Below are 19,674 nucleotides of genomic sequence, written 5' to 3' on the forward strand. Positions count from 1 at the left end.
AAAGGCTTCACTTTCAGTTTCATTAAAAAGCTTGTGGAGTAGTAGCATTAGATCTGCTCTAAATTTCTTATAGTAGTCAGCAATGAATCCATCAAGACCTGGATTTTTTTTGTTGGTAGTTTTTGTTACTATTATTATTAATAGTATTGAATTTCATGGGATGAAATTGGGCTATTTAGAATTTGTATATTTTCTTGATTCAGCTGGGATAATTAATGTGTATCTAGGAATCTATCCATGTCTTTTCCAGACATTTTGTATCTCATTAACGATTCTCAATGTAGGCATTGATGATCTTTTGAAGTTTTGCAGGATCTGTTGTGATTTTTCCCTTTTCATTCCTAATTGTATGAATTTGACTCTTCTGTTTCCTTTTTTTTTTTATTAACTTAGCTAAACATTTGTCTATTATATTTGATTTTTCAAGAACCGACTCTTCAAGGCATTGATTCTTTCTGTCATTTTCTTAATCTCAATTGTATTGCTTTCTGCTCTGATCTTTAGGGATCATTTAAATTCTCTTGCATTTTTTTAAGCATATTCTGGGAGGTAGGAGGTGGTCTATTTTAGAGAAAGTCCCATGTGTTGAGAGGAATGTGTGTTCTATGATTGAGTGAACACTGAGTAGGTATCTACTAAGCCCATTTGTTCAAAGATGTGGTTCCTCCCTTGTATTTCTTTCATGAGTTTTCTGTTCTTACTCACTCACTGTGGGATTCTGACATGGGGAGCCCTGAGATGAAGTCACCCCGTAACTACTCCTCATCACAAGTTAAGGTGGCCCCTCCCTAAGTGGCATCTGGCCTAGCAATCTCTCAGGACATGGTGGGCTGTTGGCCTGAGCTCACTCCAAGGCCAGCTGCTTTAGCATGCATCCCTCTTCCCTGATGTGTATCTCCTTGGCGGGCTCTGGAGTCATCCACCCTCAACCCTCACCACCTTGGTGGATTTGATCCTGCTCTCATGTTGTGAAGCAGAGGCTGGGTAGAAAATGCACTTAGCTACCTACTTTTTCTGTATTGTAATCTGTTACTTCACTTGCACTGTGGATCCAGTTTTCCCTCAAGATACTTCCTGGGTCCTGGGTGTTCACCTCATCCTTTATTTATTTATTTATTTATTTATTTATTGTGGTGCCAGTTATTAAACTCACAACCTGGTGCTTGCCAGGTGTTGTGGTCAGGGGTTGTGAGGCGAACAATTAGAATCAGGACATGGAATTTATAATATTTTATTATGGTCACCTAGAGTTAACAAGGAAGTGCAGGAAATCTATCCACAGCACTAAAGACCCAGAATATTTAACCAAGGGCCTGAATCCCACAGCAGTGTTCTACATGAGTGCAGATGATAACCTAGAGCCCATGACAAAGGCTCTCACAAGTCCATCTGGAGGTCTAGAGCCCATGCAAAGGACTCATGTCAGTCTGTTTTATGGATCCACGCTGGGAAGGCCCAAAGGTGAGCAGTGGAAGCTAGAAAGTTCATGCCAGCAGAGTGAAGGAGCTGTGCTGGTGAGATGAGGGTTCTCTGCTAGAGCCGAGAAGTCATGCTCAAAATAAAGACCAGGGCTATCCTAGGAAGCACCACAGCCATTCTCAGTGACACTGAGGTTCTGAACTCCTCCAACAATAAGCACATTTGAGTGCATGCCAGGAAGCCAGTCTGAGTTTGTCCTGGAGATTAAATGGCACACATTTTCCCCTCTGGAGCCAGGAAGCGGTGCTTGATGTAAGGACCACAGCTCCCCAAAGTGCACCACAGTCACTCTCACCAGCAACGTCCCGAGCTCCTGGGCTAAATCCCCAGCTCTTGCCTTATCTTTTGTTCCCCAAGTTGTTACTTTCCAGTGTCTGGATTTGAAGTCGTAGAGAGGTTGATTTGATGCTGCTGTGCATCACTCTGCCATCTGCCCAACAGTCCCACAGAAATACATATTTGATGACACAAAGATTAACCAGATTGAGCTGTACAGTGAAAAGCCAATTCATAGTCACATCTGTGCCTCCTGGGCAATAGAAAAAAATCAGCAACAATAACAGAGTTAAACAATCAGAAGGCTGAGGCAGGATGATCACCGAGTTTCAGCACAACTGGGTTTCATAGTGAGTTGAAGTCCAGGCTGACTTGCATAGTAAGTGATTGTCTCAAAACACACATGTGCACACACATTAGTCACTAACAGTCTGGATATGGAAGTGTCATAAAATTCAATTGGCACTACCATTGTACATCTTTAAGTATGTGGGAAAAAATATATAATTTTAATACAGGCAGGAAGATGATCCAAATAGTGATATATAATAAATATGTATTGAAGACAACATCATGCCACCATTAGCAATAGAAAAGAATTCAGCCTTAACAGCATAGTTAACTAAATATCTAAAGAGTAGTAAATATTAATAATAGTACAGGTAGAAGCAGTGGGGAGCAGCAAAGTGAAAAAAGTGAAATTTGAAAAATAGTGGAAATAGGGGCTGGAGATTTAGCTCAGCGGCATAAGCGCCTGCCTTGCAAGCAGGCAGTTGTGAGTTCGATCCCTGGTACCGATAAAAATGAAAAAGACAAAAAAAAAAAAAAAAGAAAAGAAAAGAAAAATAGTGGAAAGGAACATGAGGGAGAAAGGCAAGTGAGAAAAAGGTAAAGGACCCTAATAAGTCAAAGAAAAATAATAAAGTTAGATAAAAGTAACAGAAAGCAGTGAACAGAGAAATAGTTTGAAAAACCTCAATAAAAAAACTAAAAAGAACAAACCTAAAACTTTCAAAAAAGGAATAATGTTCCCTGTCAGGGACTTCCTGACAGGAAGAACGCTTGTGATGCAGAAGTGAACATGCACGGCATGTGTCTGATGACTGCTTGGTTTTCACTGCCTGCAGCAGTGGGTGTGAGCATTTCTGTGAGTGAACGCCGAGCCCCCCTTCCCTTTCCTCATTGGTCCCTGGCATCCACCTTGAGCCTGTGTGCACTGCAGCCTTTTCCAGTTTCTGTACTGACTCCCTGAGTCACTGCTTGCCTTCCCTAGCCCTAAGCTTCCGGGGCTTGTGATGTGCTCCCCACCCAACTCCACAGGCCTTTCTGTGAGTGCCCTGGTCTGTGACAGTCATCCAAGCTGAGATGACTTCTTGGTCACATAGGGACAGGAAGAAAGCAAACAGCACTGTTCTGCTGGATTTGGGCAGCAGAGTGCAGGTTCAAGGAAACCCCCAGGCTTCATGCCAACACTTAGACCAAATGCCCTCCAGAAGCCACAGTGGACTGACTTGGCTTCTCAGCAGATAGGACAGGGTGTCTGTGTCATTCTGGGCCTGAGCCCAGACCTAGGGAGCAAGGATGTGTCCATTGCTCACGGCTGTCTCCCACCCAGTCACCGTGAAGTAATAGGTGTTGGATACCTCAGTCTTACACAGGGAACCTCCCTAAAATAGCTGCAGGGAAAACCCTTCAGTTGGGCATCCACCGCACTGGTTACTTCTCCAGCTCCAGTCCGCCATGTGAGAGGAGTCACTTACACAGTTCAGCCCACATCACTTTTGCTGATTCCAGTAGCTGTGGGCTTTGCTCACTGGGGCTTCGACCCTCTCTGGGCTTACATGTGTCAGCAGAGACAGGTCTCGTAGTCCCTCATTTTTTGGTGCTGCTGGTGGTATTTTTACAAGTGAGATTACTTGTGAGTCAGGCAACTTAACAAAAGTGTGATAAACAGGAGTGAATTCTGAGATCATAAAGCTTCACAAGAATGGGTGAGAGTTACATGCCGATGCCCAATGACCAGCCGTAAGGGATTTTCCCCTCAAGGTCCTCAGACCTTTTCTTTTTCCCCCACAGGATCTTGCCTTGTGGCACAGGCTGACCTGGAGCCTGTGATCCTCCTGCCTCTGCCCCCGAAATGCTGGGACTGCATGCAATGTGTGCACTGCTGTGCCTCAGTTGAATTGGAGACTTGATCAACAGCTGGAAACAGAGGCCAAGAGGCAGGTAGGAGCTGTTTCAGCATGCATTGGATTTTATCTGGAGAAAAAATGGGATCTGGCAATTGTAGATGAAAACTCTTGTGATGATAAGTGAACATGCACAGCTGTTGAAGTCTGTCAGGTGGCCTTAGGTTCCAGGGAATGACCTGGTTGCACACAGGATCCTGGCCTCAGTTGCTCACTGCAGAGTCTGCTGTGTGTGTGGGGTGAGGCTGGCCAGAGCCCTTTCTCGGGCATTTTTCTTAATTACTAAAGCGTAAAAGTGCTTTGAATTGAATTGTACTGCTGAAACTATTGAGTGGCTTTCAAAGGAGAGAGGAACAGGAAGTCAAGGGAGGAGCACTGAGCTCCCCAACATGTCACAGGGAGCCATTGTCACCTCATGTCTAGAGACACAGAATGAATGAAGCTCAGGAGAGTAGGAAACTGGGGCCTGTGGCCACCCCTCTGGCATTGGGAGGGGTGGGAACACAGCCTTCGGGTTCTTGTCAGGGGCTGGGGCCTCAACCAAGCCCTTTCCCTTTCCTGGCTGATGCTGGGCCGGGCCAGGGCCCTTGTGAGATTGGAAGAATGTGTACTAAGCTTTTGCAGGCTCTTGGATTTAAGTCTCACCTAAGTAATCATTGAGTAAAACGTGGCCTCAGAGCTGGATGCGCCTTCCAGTAAACTACAGAGTCCATGGGCTTCTCTGCAGATGCTGCCCCAGCCCCGCCTGTGCAGGCTCCTAGCTGCAAGCCTGGGGCTTGGAGGTCAGACATGGTGGAGAGGCTCAGGTCAGCACCCTTCCTGTCTGGAGCCTTGGCAGGCATCAGTGGCAGTTCCTGCTATGGCAGATGGTGTTTGCGTTCACTGAGCTCATTAGCTTCTGTATGCAGCCTGTGTTTTTCCTTCCCCTTCCCCCTCTTCAGTCCTTGCCCTCTTGGACCACTTTTCTATTGTGAGAGATCCATCCCTTTGTCCCTTTCTATCTATCCTTTATTATTCTCTTTCTACTTTGCCTCACTCTAATGTGAAATACCATGTGGTATTTACCTTGTTGCTCTGGTTTATTTCACTCAACTTTGTATTTTCCAGGTACATTTATTTTCATGCAAATATCCCATGTTTGTATTCTTTATAGCTAAGTAGTACTGCAGTACATATAGATACCATATTTTCTTTATCAAATTGTCTGTTGGGGGTATATAGGCTGCCTTCAGGATTTAGCTATTACTGGTTATGCTGCTATAAAGATTGGTATGCATGAGTAACTGTAGTATCAAGATCTTTGGGGGATGTTTTACGTCTCTCTCACTGGACATGAGATACCGGAAACCCCGAGTTAAAGGAATGAATGTTTTATATAGTTCAGTTTGTAGAGGTTTCAGTCTGTAATCAGATAGATGCAAAGCAGGTTGGCATGGCACAGAGGCAACATTTCAAGGTGGTAGAACACAAAGCAACAAGAGCACAGAGCATGGGGTACAAGCCTCTTTTCCTCCCTTATGTTGTGAGCAGGCTACCGGCCCTTCGGTGGGTGCAGCTCTCACAGCATCTCCCTGCCTTCCCCTTGTTCAGGATGAGGGTGTTTACAAAGTGGGCACCTGGCCCCCTGCTGAGTCATTTGATTGACCCTCTGAACTTCTCATGTTGACACAATGAACAGCATCCCAGAGCTGTTGGGCTTGTCCTGTTGGGTTATTTAGTTAAGCTTCTCAATTCTCAAGTTGATACAGTGTATCAACTGTGACAAGGAAGATACTTCAAGGGGAAGACTGGGTCATACAGTATTTCTAATGCTAGTTCTTTGAGAAATCCCCATAGTTATGCCATAATGCTGGTACTAATTTACATTCCCACCAACAAAGAAGGATTCTTTTTTTGTGACAGCCTCATCCAGAATTTGATACTGTTCTCATTTCTTAATGTTTGCCATTCTTTACAGAGAAACATGTAAATTTTGTTTCTTTTCCCTTTTTTTAATAAAGAATTTATTGAAAGAAAAAAAAGCTTCTCAGTAAGAGAAAAATAAGGAGGTCTAGCCTCAACACGGAATCGTATCAGGGTTATACATTACATTTCTGTAATGGTCAGAGATTTTGAACATTTTTTTCATAGACTTGTTGATCATTGGTATGTCTTTCTCTGTGAAGTATCTGTTCATTTCTCTTGCTTATTTTTGACAGTCTTTAATTTCAGGTGTCTTAATTTTTGAGTCTTTGCGTATTATTAGATATTTGTCCTCTGTCTGAGGACTACCTGGCAAAAATTACTATTCTGTGGCTAAGGTTCTCATTAGAAAATGTTTTTTGCGGCTGGGGATGTAGCTCAGTGGCACAGCACCTGCCTGTCAGGCATGAGATATCATGAGTTCAATCCCTGGTACAAAAAAAGAAAGAAAAAGAATAGAAAATAAAATATTATGCTATACTGGTATCTTCAAGTGTTTTGTCTGTTTTATCTTCAGAACATCTAATGTTTCTGTTTTAATGTTGATCAACTTTGATTTTACTTTATGTCCAGTTTCCATCCTTGCAAACACATAACCAGTTTTACCAGCACCAGTTGTTCAATGGGCTGTCTTTTCTGCAGCCGATGCTTCCGGCTCCTTTGTCTAAGATCACGTAACTGCATGGACATGATAGTGCATATCTCTAGTGAGAACACGCAGGAGACTGAAGCAGGAAGATTGCTTGAGTTCAAGGCCAGCCTGTACTACATAGGAAGTTAAAGACCAGTCTGAACTGCTTGGAGAGACACTCTCTCCACCAAATGAAAAACAAAACAAAGCAAAATGAATGAATGTGTCTGGGAAAGATTCTATATCCTGTATTCTGATCCATTGATGCATACATCTGTTTTTCTTCCAGTAATGTGCTATTTTTATCACTATTGTTTTGTGGTATAACTGAGATTAGGAATTAACTGTGCCTTCTCTTGTTTTGCTTTTGTTGCCTAAAATTTCATTTGCTATTCTGTGTCTCTTCTGTCTTTATATACATTTTAGGATCGTTTGCTCAAGTTCTGTAAAGTACGCTGTAGAAAATTCAGGATGTTGGCACATGTTTGTAATCCCAGCACTTGGGAGGCTGAGGCCGGACTATTATTGCTAGTTCAAGACCATTCTGAGCTATGAAGTGAGCTCAAGGCCAGCCTGAAATGCATAGTGAGAACTGTTATAACTCGGGCCCCGGTATAAAATCCAAGGAAACAAGAGTCCAAAAATTTAAGTAGCAAAGGCTTTATTGAGCCAGTCCGGGCGGCACAGTCTCTCTTGGATCGACCCAAAGACTGCGCGCCCAAGACTGGGGAAAGGGGTTTTTAAAAGTAAGGGAAAGTGGGGGGAAACCTGCGAGGCCATTAAACCTGTTGACCTGCATCTGGAAACTGTATTGCTGTCCACTTAGCTCTGACAATCTCGGGAGTTCCTGGTATTCCTTAAATTACTCCCATCCTGCAGACTGACATTATCTCAGAGTGGCACGTCTGCAGCAATATTTGGAGAAGAAAGTGGAGAGTTAATTATCTCAGGACAGCTTGTCTTCGCTAGTGAGTGCGAAGGGGTCACAAGTTATGAGACGCTGGAACTTAAGTTTTACAAAGATCTGATATCTTAACTCATTTGATACATACAGAACAAAAGGAAAGCACCGATCGGGGTTTGGGCCATAGTGTTACCCGGTAATTTCTTTTAAGCTAAGCAGTTCTTAAAATTGGGGCAGGCTCATTTTATGACAGATCATCACCGGGTTGGGGAGAGGTCACAAGAAACCCAAATTCTTTATGGCCCAGATAGGGTGGGGGGGGGCAATAAGGCGCGCTACAGAACAGGAAAACGGCAAGTATCTATCTTGTGGGAAAAGTAACTAAGGTTAGGTAAAAAGGTTAAACTCATACACAAATCTCCCTGCATATAAACAAGTTATTTCAAACAATGTGTAAATCAGTGGGCCTTCTAGTCTTCTTTAGCTCTTTAGCGAAGAATAGAGGCGCCTAACCATGATTAACAACCCTTGTTAGCTTGTTTTAGCACCACTCTTCTTGTTTGTAGAGGGCCGCTCTGGTTAACATCTCAATTAAGTGAAATTCTTGCAGTTCTTTACAGAGGAGAGTATTGCTCAACATTTCAATTGGGTCACTGAACATATCAGTTGGGGAAAAAGGATAGAAAAAAAAACATTTAGTAAGCCACGGTACAGGTTTGCTATAATACACAAAATGATGAAGCTACTTTCTTAGAGTACAACAAGAACCTGTCTCAAACAATAAATAATGTATGCTGTTGGTGTTTTAGTTGGGACTGCATTGAATCTGTATAACTGTTTTGTGAGGAAAATGGCCAGGTCTTTTGTTGTTTTGGGGTTTTTTTTTGTTTTGTTTTTTGTTTTTTTTTGGTACTGGGAATTGAACTCACAACCTTGCAGTTACCAGGCAAGTGCTTGAGCTGCTGAGCTAAATCCTTGGCCCTTGGCCAGTTTTGATAATGCTGCATCTTTCTATTCAAGAAAAAAGGATGTCTTTCCATTTCCTGATGTCTTCTTCAATCTCTTTTCAGAGTGCTGTAGTTTTTAGAGGTCTTTTTATTTTCCTTGGTCCAACACTCCATAGAGTGTTGTTTTCATAATTTCCTTTTTACTCAGTTTGTTACTGGTGTTTACAAATGGTAAAGATTTTTGTGTGTCACTCTTGTATCTTGCTGTGTTGCTGAAGTTGGTTCTGCGGGAGATTTTGGGTGCTGTTACGGTTGATACATTGTGTCAATGTAAGCTTAAAAGTTTTCTTAACAGGCAGTCAAGACCCTTTGTAAATACCTTGTTCTGTGTAACAGGAGGAAGCACAGATTTTGTGTGTGGTGTATCTGCCCTGGGGGGTGGGTAGGGGTGGCTTGCATACAGTATAAGGGAGCAGAAGAGGCCTGCTCTATACTCTTTTGCTCTGGCTGCTTTTGCCAGCTGCTGCGTAAATCTTTTGCCCTGGTGCTGTGCCACCCTACCTTGGAGCCAGCTGATTATGGACTGAAATTATTTGGTCTTCTAACGTATGAGAGACAAAAAGAGAAAAAATAGAAGGAAAGAAAGGAGATCTTTAATGTGGGCACAGAAGGGCTGCCAAAGATGCAAGCACCCTCTGGAAGTTTTTAAGAAAAAAACTGCGGGCTTTATTCAGAATTGACGGGTGGAATTGAAGGGGCAGGTAGAGTGATGTACTGACAGCTGGCTGGAGGAGGGTTGGCATACATGAAAAGTAGGATGTTCAACTTTTAGGTCTAAAACTTATAGCACTCTGAAACACAGGGTGGCACTGTCCAGCACCACGTTAGCTCACACATGAGAAAAGCCTTTCAGAAACCTGCAGAAACAGTGAGCTAAATAAACCTTTCCTTCGTTCATTTTGGGTGTTAGATATTTTGTCCCAGCAATAACAAAAAGGTAACCAGTACAGGTGGATTTTCTATTTAGAGTGTCAGGTAGTAGCCAGAGGTCAGGAGAAAGAAATTGTACTGACCCTAGCAGACCCCAGAAGAGTAATCTGCAAAGTCCAAGATATTGACTAAGGATAGTTAGTTTTATTTGTAGGGTGGCAATCAGAAGTTACAAAAGCAAATAGTTTTTGCTGAAGGTTATGGTACAGTGGGTATCGTGAGTTGAGCATTCATGTATGTAGCAAAATTTTTGTGGCACATTCACAGAAGTTTTAATTTGATGATAAGTCATTATTTAGTTGAGGTCAGTGGCAGAGAACAGAGTGGCTGCAGCTGTATTGCACAGAATGTTTCCAGTGAGGTCTGGATTTCCTTTTCAGTTTTACAGTGAAAGCTTTCAGTTTTTGACCATCCAGTATGGTGCTTCCTGTTGATCTGTCATAAGTTGCTTTTATCATATTGAACTAAGGGCCTTGTATTATACCTGTTTTCTTTGGATTGTTTATCACGAAGGGATATTGCACATTGTTGAAAGTCCTTCCTGCATGTGTTGACATGATTATGGTTTTTGACTTTATTACTGGTGGGGTCCTGCAAGCAAAGGGAAAATAAGGGGACGCACACACTAAGGCACAGCAAAATGGCTGCAGCCTAAGCAAGTAGCTTTTATTGAGATAAAGAACAAAGAAACTGAAATTGCTCATGCTTAGATTATACAACTTGTTAACTTCTTGGCCTTACAGGATCTCATGTTTTTACCTTGGGTTGTGGGTTATGTTTCAAGATCTCAACTTTTTCCCATAATATTGTCAACTGGGTGTGTCCAGAACAAAATAGAATCAATGTGGCCTCTCTAGATCTCCCCCTTCTTTTTTTAGTTTAGACTTTGTTACCATTTTAGAAGCTGGCATTTTAGGTATCAACATTTTGCATCCCTTACCAGATAAGCAGGTAAGGACAGTAAAACAAAAAAATTTATTTTAGCTGGTTGATATCTGGTAACCATCCTGTAAGGAAATTCCATAATTTTGCATTGAGCACTTGGGAGGCGTATATCTGTCTGGTAAGTTCTTGTAAATCATGAAGTTTGCCATTGATGGATTTACTTTCATCAGACAAATTAAAACAGCACACTTGAACAATTTCATTACATCCGTGAGGATGCAATAGAATAATCAGTTGCAGCACGATTATCTAAAATCACTTGTCACTGCTCACTTTGTTCTTTGTTTAATAATGCCAAAGCTATAAAAGTATATTTTAGTTGTTTTTGCCATGAGACAAGCTAGTGCATTAACATTGCAATTGGCCCTGGCTGCCAGGGCAGGCACACCAACCAGAGAAATACCTAAAGCATAAATTTCTGCTTTGGTTAACAGGCTGATAGAAAAGTCCCCGCATAGGTCAGTGAGACTAGTTGTAGACTGCTTGGTGCGAGACAGTGTACATTCTGGAGAAGGCAACAATACAGTAAGGTGACTAAGGCAGCATCTGTGTTCTGAGATAAGTTAGCAAGGATGTAATTGAAGGTCTACTCTTCACATGAGAAAAACCATCCAGCAGGGAGAGGGCCATGTCCATGTCCCTAAATACTGGCTCATAACTGAACAATTCCAAGTATTACTGGAAAGGCAAAGACATTAAGCAGTACAATTTTCAGTAGAAGCACATGAGGCATTTGAAGTTGCTACATATGGAGGGAACACTTTAACAGCATTATCAGGGTTTTCAAGGGTGGGAGGGGCCCAATTTGGAAAGTCAGCATATGTGACAATTTTGCTTAGAATTGTGGAAAAAATGGTGTAATTACTTAGAGAGGCAGGGTCCTTGCATCCTGGAACCAGACAGGACCCGAGGAGGTATTTCATTTCTGTGTTTTCAACAAGACACAAATGAGAGACATTAGATATTTTTGCCAATATTGTATCTCCCAAATATTGTATTCCAGTCTTTCTTGGAGGTTGTGAGACTCTAAAGTCCCCATGGTGGATTGTAAAAGTCATAGCAATAGAATACAAACAAGCATTAAAGAGTTAATTCTTAGTTTGGTAAATATTACCACATGAAGCTTTTTAGCAGTGCATTCCTCTTCAGATACATGGAGCAAGTCTTATGCAGACTGGATCAGCACCTTTCTATCAGGTCACTGGCTGAGCAGTTGTCATCCTGGGTCACTCACTTCCAAGGCAGCTGGGTTTGATTTAGGGAGAGGCGAAACTGTGGAGTCGGGTTGTGCACCGATGGTGCCAACTCAATCCATGCAGGATGAATGCAATAAGCAGGAATCCACACATGGTCTGTTCAGGGTAACACAGAAGCATCCCCTCCTTCCCAGATCAGCAGGAGATCCAGCCTGGGTCTGGGGGTGTTTTGAAAAAATGGAACTAACATAGCCAAAGAGACCTAAAGAGAAACAGAAGAGGATAGCAGAAAGGAGAAGTCAGCCTTGGTAAGTGAGAAAACAGTATCAGTGAGATCAGTTCCAAGGAGTGCAAGTGCACCAGTAAGTCCTCAAGAGATAAGAGAAGAAATAGCATTGATAATAGGAAATACAGTACTACCAAGCAAGAAGGGTAAATGTAACCATTCAACAATAAATACCTTGTTCTGGACGGCAACAAGAGCCCCTGCAGGCAGAGGGAATGAATATAAAAGGAGTCAGGAGAGGGCAGTCCTGTGGGACCCGATCCACCATAACGTGGTGATTGTGTGAGCAGTGCTCCAAAGGGGAGAGTCAGAGATCACATCAGCAGGATCTCGGTTGCCCCTTAAAGCACCAACAGAGGAGCTAACTGCTGCGTGGTCAAAGGAAAATAGGGTCCTACCCAGGTAAGGTGGAGACAGCTGAAGCAGCACCGGGAACACCTGGAAGGCTGCCACGCGGTGTCCAACTGCTCACTGGCCAAAGGTGGCAGCAGCGCCCCGCAGAGCTGCCAGGTGTGCAGGACAGAGGTTGGGGCTCGAGGCGCCGCAAGCAGCAGTTTGGCCATCTTTTCCCTATTCTCCAGTATGAGCATTCCTCCCTCAAGATACCCCAGACAATGACCATGAGTTTCTCACAAAGGTTGTACGAAATTATGCCCAGGAGCCCATGGCCTGCCTTGTTAAGGAGAAAAAGCATCCCTGCCCTGTGTTTCTGCTGCGCCTCAGACAGGGGATTCCCCATGACTCACCAGGGATTTCCCAAAGAAAATGAAGTGCATGGGTTGGCTACTGTGTCCTACCCCAGGAACACAGTGAAGGCAAGTCACCCTCCGCAGCAGAGGTCTCCTCTGTCCATGCACCAGATGTTGGGGTTCTTCAACCAAAGGGAAAATAAAGGGTCACACACACTAAGGGTCAGCAAAATGGCTGCCACCCAGCCAGCCTAAACAAATAGCTTTTATTGAGATAAATAACCAAGAAACTCAAATTGCCCATGCTTAGCTTATACAACTTCTTTGCTTCTTGACCTTAAAGGACCTTGTGTTTTTATCTTGGGGTGGGGACGATGTTTCAAGGCCTGTACTTTTCCCCATAACATTGTGAACTGGATGTGTCTGGGACAAAATGGATTCCGTGTGGTCTCTCTATACATTGCATTTATCGGTTTATGTATTTTAAATCATCCTTGCATCTCTGAGATGATATCTTCTTGATCATGATGTGTGATCTTTATCGTTTTTGTTGTTTTGTCTCATTTCTTTTTTTGTTAATTATTTTGAGACAGGGTCTTGATATGTAGTTGGGGCTGGTGTTAAACCCCCTACTAGCCGAGGCTGGCCTTGCGCTTCCCGCAGTCCTCCTGCCTCAGCCTCCTGAGCTCTGGGGTTATCGATCCTGGTGGACAGTATATGATCTTTTTGATGATGAGCTGCATTCTGTTTTTTAATATCCTGTTTAACTTTTTGTTTGCTTGGTTTAGGTTTTTGTTTTGTGTTCTTTTGTTTCTTGTTTTCAGACAGGGTCTTGCTGTACAGTTCAGACTGACCTTCAGCTTACTAGTAGCCTGTGCTGGCCTTGAATTGGCAGTGATGCTGCTGCACCAGCTTCCCTCGGATTACAGGCTAGGAGTACAAGCGTGCACCATCAAACGCTGGCTCCTAGTTTTGCATGGATGTCCATGAAGATGGGGTGCAGTTGTATTTTTGGTTTGGTCTTTGTCCAGTTTGGGAATCTGGATGATACTTCTGTGCCTGAACTTTGGAGCGCTCTTATCCATTTCAGTGTGTTTTAGAGCATGAGAATCATTGGTGAAGGAGCATCCTTAAAGACTGTAGAATTCAGCCGTGAATTCATCTGGTCCAAGTCTTTTTTTGGTTGATGGATTCTTTGTTGTAGTGTCAATTTCATTGCTTGTTCTTGGGTTAAGCATATTTCTGTCTTCCTGAGTCATGTTTGGTAATTTATATCTGTCTGAGAATATGTCCATTTCTTAAAAATTGGCCAATGTTTGGGAACATAATTTTTCAAAGTAGTTACTGTCCTTTGGATTTTGATACTCTTGTGAGTTTACCTCCTTCATTTCTATGTGAGTGCAAAGTTTTTAGTTTTACCTCATCTGCTGGATGGCAACTGGCCAGCTGCTCAAAGCCACATCATTTGCAGAGGGTTCCCTGTTTCTTCTGTAATGTTTTCCATTTCTTCTGTTGTATGGTGCAATCTGGTTTTTTTCTTTTTTCAGTTCCTTCCTGGTTCCTGGTAAACTTGGTTTCACTTTGACTGCTCGTGTCTGTGTTTGCCATACAGTCTGATGCCCCGTGCTCAGGCTTTGGAATCATGGTGCCTCCAGCTTTGTTCTTGAGCGTGGTATCTATCAGCAGATTCAGTACATGCTATACACATGTGTAACACTTTTCAAGATTGATTTACAGTGGCTGCCCACAGTCTAGTGTGAAAATATGAAAGTTCCCTCTGGAAAGATGCAGGCCACCGCCTAGAGTGCAGTGTAGTGTCCCACATGAGTCCATGTCAGTATGCGTAAGGGTCTGTGATGAGGGTGAACAGACAGCTCACTCCACAGCTGAAGGGTGGGTGCTGGAGTCTGAAGAGTCTGTGTGACCAGCCAGGAGAAGGCTCCAGTGTGAAAGAAGACTGGAGCAGCTCCAAAGCAAACAGAAGCAGCCTTCCTTCCTCATTTCCCTATTGCACCGTAATCAGCCCTGGGACAGGTCTTCCACACCAAGAGCTATGCTGAGGCAGTTTAATTAGGTATTGCATCTCAGATTGACAGAGCCACTCAATCATCACGAAGCCACCTTTTTCCTAACTGCGTACTGTGGCCTGGAGGAATGCAATTGTTAGCACTTGCTGCTCCATCGCTGTGAGTGGGGAGGGCAGACAGTTCCTTAGGGGTAGGCAAGGCCACCCTTTTCTGACCACTAATCACAGAGCAGGTTGCTGAATGTTGCTCTAGGAGCCAGGTGAATGGGTGAGCAGTGGGGCTGGGATCACAGCCTGTTTCCTTCCACCTCCAGAACAGATCTTTGTTCCACTAGCAGTCTGAAGGGTCCTTTGTGGAAGTAAGACATCCTGCATGCATCCTGGATATGAGGATATCTGGGCAACAGTGGTGCCTGGGACAGCAGCTGTGAGTGCCTCATGCCTGGTAGTACCCAAGGCCAGGTGAGCATGTGTTTAAGTTTGTACTGAGTTCCCCTTCCACATATTAGAAGAGGAGCCAGGTCACTAGTATGAGTGACAGGCTTTCAAGGTCAGGTAACCAGACCTGAACTGAATGTGACAGGCCCAGAGCTCAGGGCTCTTCTCACTTTGCGACTTCAACAGAAAGACTCCAGCACAAGAGTTCACAGGGACTTCTGTCCCCAAGGATGTAAGGGAACCTCTGGTGAGGGCTATAATTCAGAAAAAAATGTATGCAGGGCACATCTTTGGGACCAGTGTGAGTGGATGACAACACCAGAACACTAGGCGGACCAGATTGAGGATTGACTGGGGGATAGTGCCTGGGCAGAAGTCATGCTATTCATGAGGACTCTTCTGTTAGGTTTTTTTGATGCAGTTGAAAGACAAAGACATAAGGAAAAATGTTCATTGCAGGCACAGGAGGTTGCTGGGGACTGCAAGGACCCTCAAAAAGGTGGATCTGGGAAACAGCTGGAAAACAGCAGAAAGACAGGGGTCTGATTGCAAGAGTACAGACTGTTTTTGGCACTCTTGAAACAGTAGCCTATGGCCTTAGTTCAAGGGGGCTGTCACAGGACACACATTGTGGGTGTGCAGCTACTGTGCCCCCACCTCTGGCAGACCAGTAGGAAGCGGCTCTGAGCAGGATTGAAAATGAACTAACTGATTGGCTTTCTGTGTTTTATCTGTTGAGTCTTTCCTGGGGCTAGGTAGGCCTCTTGCCTGGCGATGGGAGCTGATTTCTATTGAGTGAACCTCTATGAAACTCCACGGGTCCTGGCTGAGGCCTGCAGTGGCCTGAGATGCCAGAGATGCCTCAAAAGGCAAGATGAGTCCACAGTTGAGGACACCTGCCTGGCTCGGACACCCATGAAGTACATAGAGACTGTGGCTGTCAGCCTCTAGTGCATGCAGTCTCACTCCTACCGTCGTCCTGGAGATGAACCGGCTCTCCTAAACTGGCATAACTGGCTACTTGGAGAATTCTTTGAAGTGACTCCCAAGGTCCTGCTCACTGCCCTTCCCCTGGGTGGGGGTGGGGGGACTTTCCTCAGTATCCCCACTCTTTGTTTGCACCCCTATAGGTAGGGGTGGCCCGGAGAAGCACTTTGTCTTTTTGTGTGTGTGTGTGTGTGTGTGTGTGTGTGTGGTACTCGGGATTGAATTTAGGCTTGCCAGACAGGTGCTTACACCACTGAGCTAAATCTGCAGGCCGAAGCTCTCTCTTTGTCTTGGCCCTCGTTGTAGCCACAGAGTCGAGAACTCTGTGAGAGGGATTTTACCCCCCTGGAGCCTTAAAATCATACGACTCCGTCTCATTTATTCCGGCCTTCGCCACACACTGGTGTGGGAGATTGGGGATCTAGGTCGGACCACGGTAGCCGGCCTCCTGGTGGGGAGACACATCCCTGCCTTTCACTTTGGGATCTGGTCACATGGGCTAGCCAGAACCTCCGTGGATTCCTGGCTGTCGGTCCTTCCATCTCTCCTGCCCGCCCGTCGGGTGCATGGGCATGCACCACCTATCTGTTGTTTGGGCGGTATGATGTATGTATCTCAGCTCTTGGGCCGTGTCCCTCTGTCTGGCCCTGGTTTGCCGGCCTACCTTTATCTATTTACCTGTGTATGTATGTATGTATGTATGTATGCATGGGTGGATGGATGGATGGATGGATGGGTGGATGTTTTGGTACTGGGAATTAAAACTCAGGACCTTGCATTTGCCATGTAAGCCCTTATGCCGCTGCGCCATATCCCTGGCCCTATTTAGTGATTTGTTTATTTATTTATTATTCATTCATGCTTGTGTTCACTTTTTTTTTTTCTTTCTTTTTTGCAATGGACATCAAATTGATGACCTTGTGCTTATCAGGTAAGGGCTTAAGCCACTGAGCTAAATCCCCGGTCCTATATTCAAGTTTTGTCCTGGGAATCAAACTCAGGGCCTCATGCTTGCCAGGCAGGTGCTGTGCTGCAGAGCTATATCCCTGGCCCGTGGCCTTCCTGTCTCTCACTGCCATGGCCTGGCGGGTACCTAGGGGTGTCCCTGGACTTGGCTTTCTGCCACTTATTGATTGATTAATTGATTGGTACTGGGGATTGAACTCACGACCTCGAGTTTGCCAAGCAGGCACTTATGCCGCTGAGCTAAACCTCTGTGGCCCGAGCTAAACCCTCGGCTCTCTGTCTTTTAATACAGTCAGTCACAGGGTCTCTGTGTGTGGTACAGAGTGGCTTGGAATGAATGAATGAATGAATGAATGAATGAGTGAAAGAAAGAAAGAAAGAAAGAAAGAGAATGAGTGAAAGAAAGAAAGAAAAAGAAAACAAAGATCTCGTATACCTCCTGCCTGTCTCAGCAAACCGCCCCCCACACACACACACACACTGCAATGATATCGGGTGTGGAGCACCTTGCCTGGTTTTTGGAGGGATATCTCCACTGCCACGACCTGGTGCTGGGGAATTAGTATTAGTATTAGTACTCGTATTCATATTAGTATTAGTACCAGGGATCATACTCAAGACTTTGGACCTGCCAGTTTGAGAGAACTGATCTTATGACACATGATGAAATGAACAAACGCTTTGAAGGAAAAAAAGGCACTACAGCACCCAGTGCTGACTCTGGCGGGTCATGGTGTGAAATTCAGCAATACTATTATTCTCTGTTCAGAGTGATTTTAATCTGCTTTGGTTTGTTAAATCTCAACATAAATGCAGATATGAATAAATGCATGTATGTTAAGAGTATAGGATTGATAACCACATTACTAAGATTTTATTAGATAGTTGAACAGAATTATTTCCAGTCTCGCTGTTTGAATTCCCATTAATATGTTCCACTCTTGTGTCTTGAACAACTATTTGTAAGAGGACAATATGTAAACATCAACAAGTGATTTATTACTGTTTATTTTTTTCCATTGAAAGTATGTATTATTTCGACCGTTTTCTGTTTCGTTTTGTCTTTCTTTAAATAAAAATTTAAAAATAAACACCCAGAGAAACACAAAGGTGTTAGCGTCTCTTACTTGGAATGTAAAATTATCTTTCACGATACCCATGGCTATTTTTGCAGCCATGAACAGAGGAGTCGCAATCGGACACGTAACAACAATGAAAACATTGAGAGTGAATGAATGAAACTTGAACGGTGACTCTTCTGCGTGTCCCTTTTCATTCTCTGGTACTCTTCACGTGAACAGGGAATGGGGAATGGTGACGGACGGACGAACCAACAGACAGTACCACCGCCGGCATGGAAGGTTTTATGTTGCTCGACCCACACCTCTTGACACAAGTAGGGAATTCATTTACTTATCTGTGGCGAATGGGTCCTGCAAAGTGTGCTCCACCACTGCGGGCGGGGGGGGGGAGGGCTCCCCAGGCCCCCCCTTCCGATGACTGTTTGTGAGAGCCTATGGGAGACTAAGATTTCCTAGATAGCTACATATCACGTGGCTGTCCTTTAAGGGTTTCTGTTGGGTTGCCATTGGTTGTTGTTGTTGTTATTGTAGTGGTTGTTGTTGTTGTTGTTGTTGTTGTTGTTGTTGTTGTTATTGTAGTAGTTGTGCTTCACTTTTGGTTTCTTTTTGGGGGAGTATATTGTTTTGTTTGCACTGGGGATTGAACTCGTGACCTCGTGCTTACCATACAGGCGCTTATGCCACTGACTGGGCTAAATCCCCAGCTGTGCTTCAGTTTTAGGTAAAAGAGAAAGTAGTAGTAATAGTAGTAGTAGTAGTAATAGTGGTAGTAGTAGCAGCAGCAGCAGCAGCAGCAGCAGCATCGTGGCTCTAGGGCAGGTGGGGCTGTGCCACCTCCATCCCCACCCCCTTGGGGACGGGAGGGTGGGGGTCACCAGAGCTCAGAAGAGAAAAACTCACCATAATTTGCAGAGAAAGAACAAACAAACAATTAAAAAAAAAACAGTAAGCAAAACTAAAAACAGAACAACTTGCAGAGCATCCCGAGAGGGGACTGTATGGGTGAGGGGGATTGTGGATGCTCACTCTATCTTGTTAATTGAAAAGAGAAAGAAAAAGGAAAGGAAAACAGTAAAATCAAACCTATTCAAACAGGATATGGTGTTGCAGGCCTAGAATGCCAGCACTGGGAGGGTGGGGTGGGGGTTGGGTGGGGCGGGGCAGGGCGGGGTTAGGGTTAGGGTTAGGGTTAGGGTTAGGGTTAGGGTTAGGGCAGGGTTAGGGTTAGGGTTAGGGCAGGGTTAGGGTTAGGGTTAGGGTTAGGGTTAGGGTTAGGGTTAGGGTTAGGGTTAGGGTTAGGGTTAGGGTTAGGGTTAGGGTTAGGGTTAGGGTTAGGGTTAGGGGTTAGGGTTAGGGTTAGGGTTAGGGTTAGGGTTAGGGTTAGGGTTAGGGTTAGGGTTAGGGTTAGGGTTAGGGTTAGGGTTAGGGTTAGGGTTAGGGTTAGGGTTAGGGTTAGAGGGTTAGGGTTAGGGTTAGGGTTAGGGTTAGGGTTAGGGTTAGGGTTAGGGTTAGGGTTAGGGTTAGGGTTAGGGTTAGGGTTAGGGTTAGGGTTAGGGTTAGGGTTAGGGTTAGGGTTAGGGTTAGGGTTAGGGTTAGGGTTAGGGTTAGGGTTAGGGTTAGGGTTAGGGTTAGGGGTTAGGGTTAGGGTTAGGGTTAGGGTTAGGTTAGGGTTAGGGTTAGG

The 19,674-nt window shown here is 44.3% G+C and overlaps 1 long non-coding RNA gene across 1 annotated transcript in view; it reads left to right on the forward strand.

Annotated features, from left to right (window-relative positions):
- The window catches only part of LOC101787067 (uncharacterized), a 30,997-nt gene extending 12,977 nt beyond the window's left edge, over nt 1-18,020 (forward strand). The window contains exon 3 of the long non-coding RNA XR_216035.4: nt 3,832-18,020. This is a non-coding gene — a long non-coding RNA (uncharacterized LOC101787067). The remainder of the gene's footprint in view (nt 1-3,831) is intronic.
- Nucleotides 18,021-19,674: the final 1,654 nt, after the last annotated feature.

The sequence above is a fragment of the Cavia porcellus genome, unplaced genomic scaffold, assembly GCF_034190915.1.
Source record: "Cavia porcellus strain 051 isolate PalLab524CR breed Dunkin Hartley unplaced genomic scaffold, mCavPor4.1 scaffold_42, whole genome shotgun sequence".
NCBI classification, from domain to species: domain Eukaryota; kingdom Metazoa; phylum Chordata; class Mammalia; order Rodentia; family Caviidae; genus Cavia; species Cavia porcellus.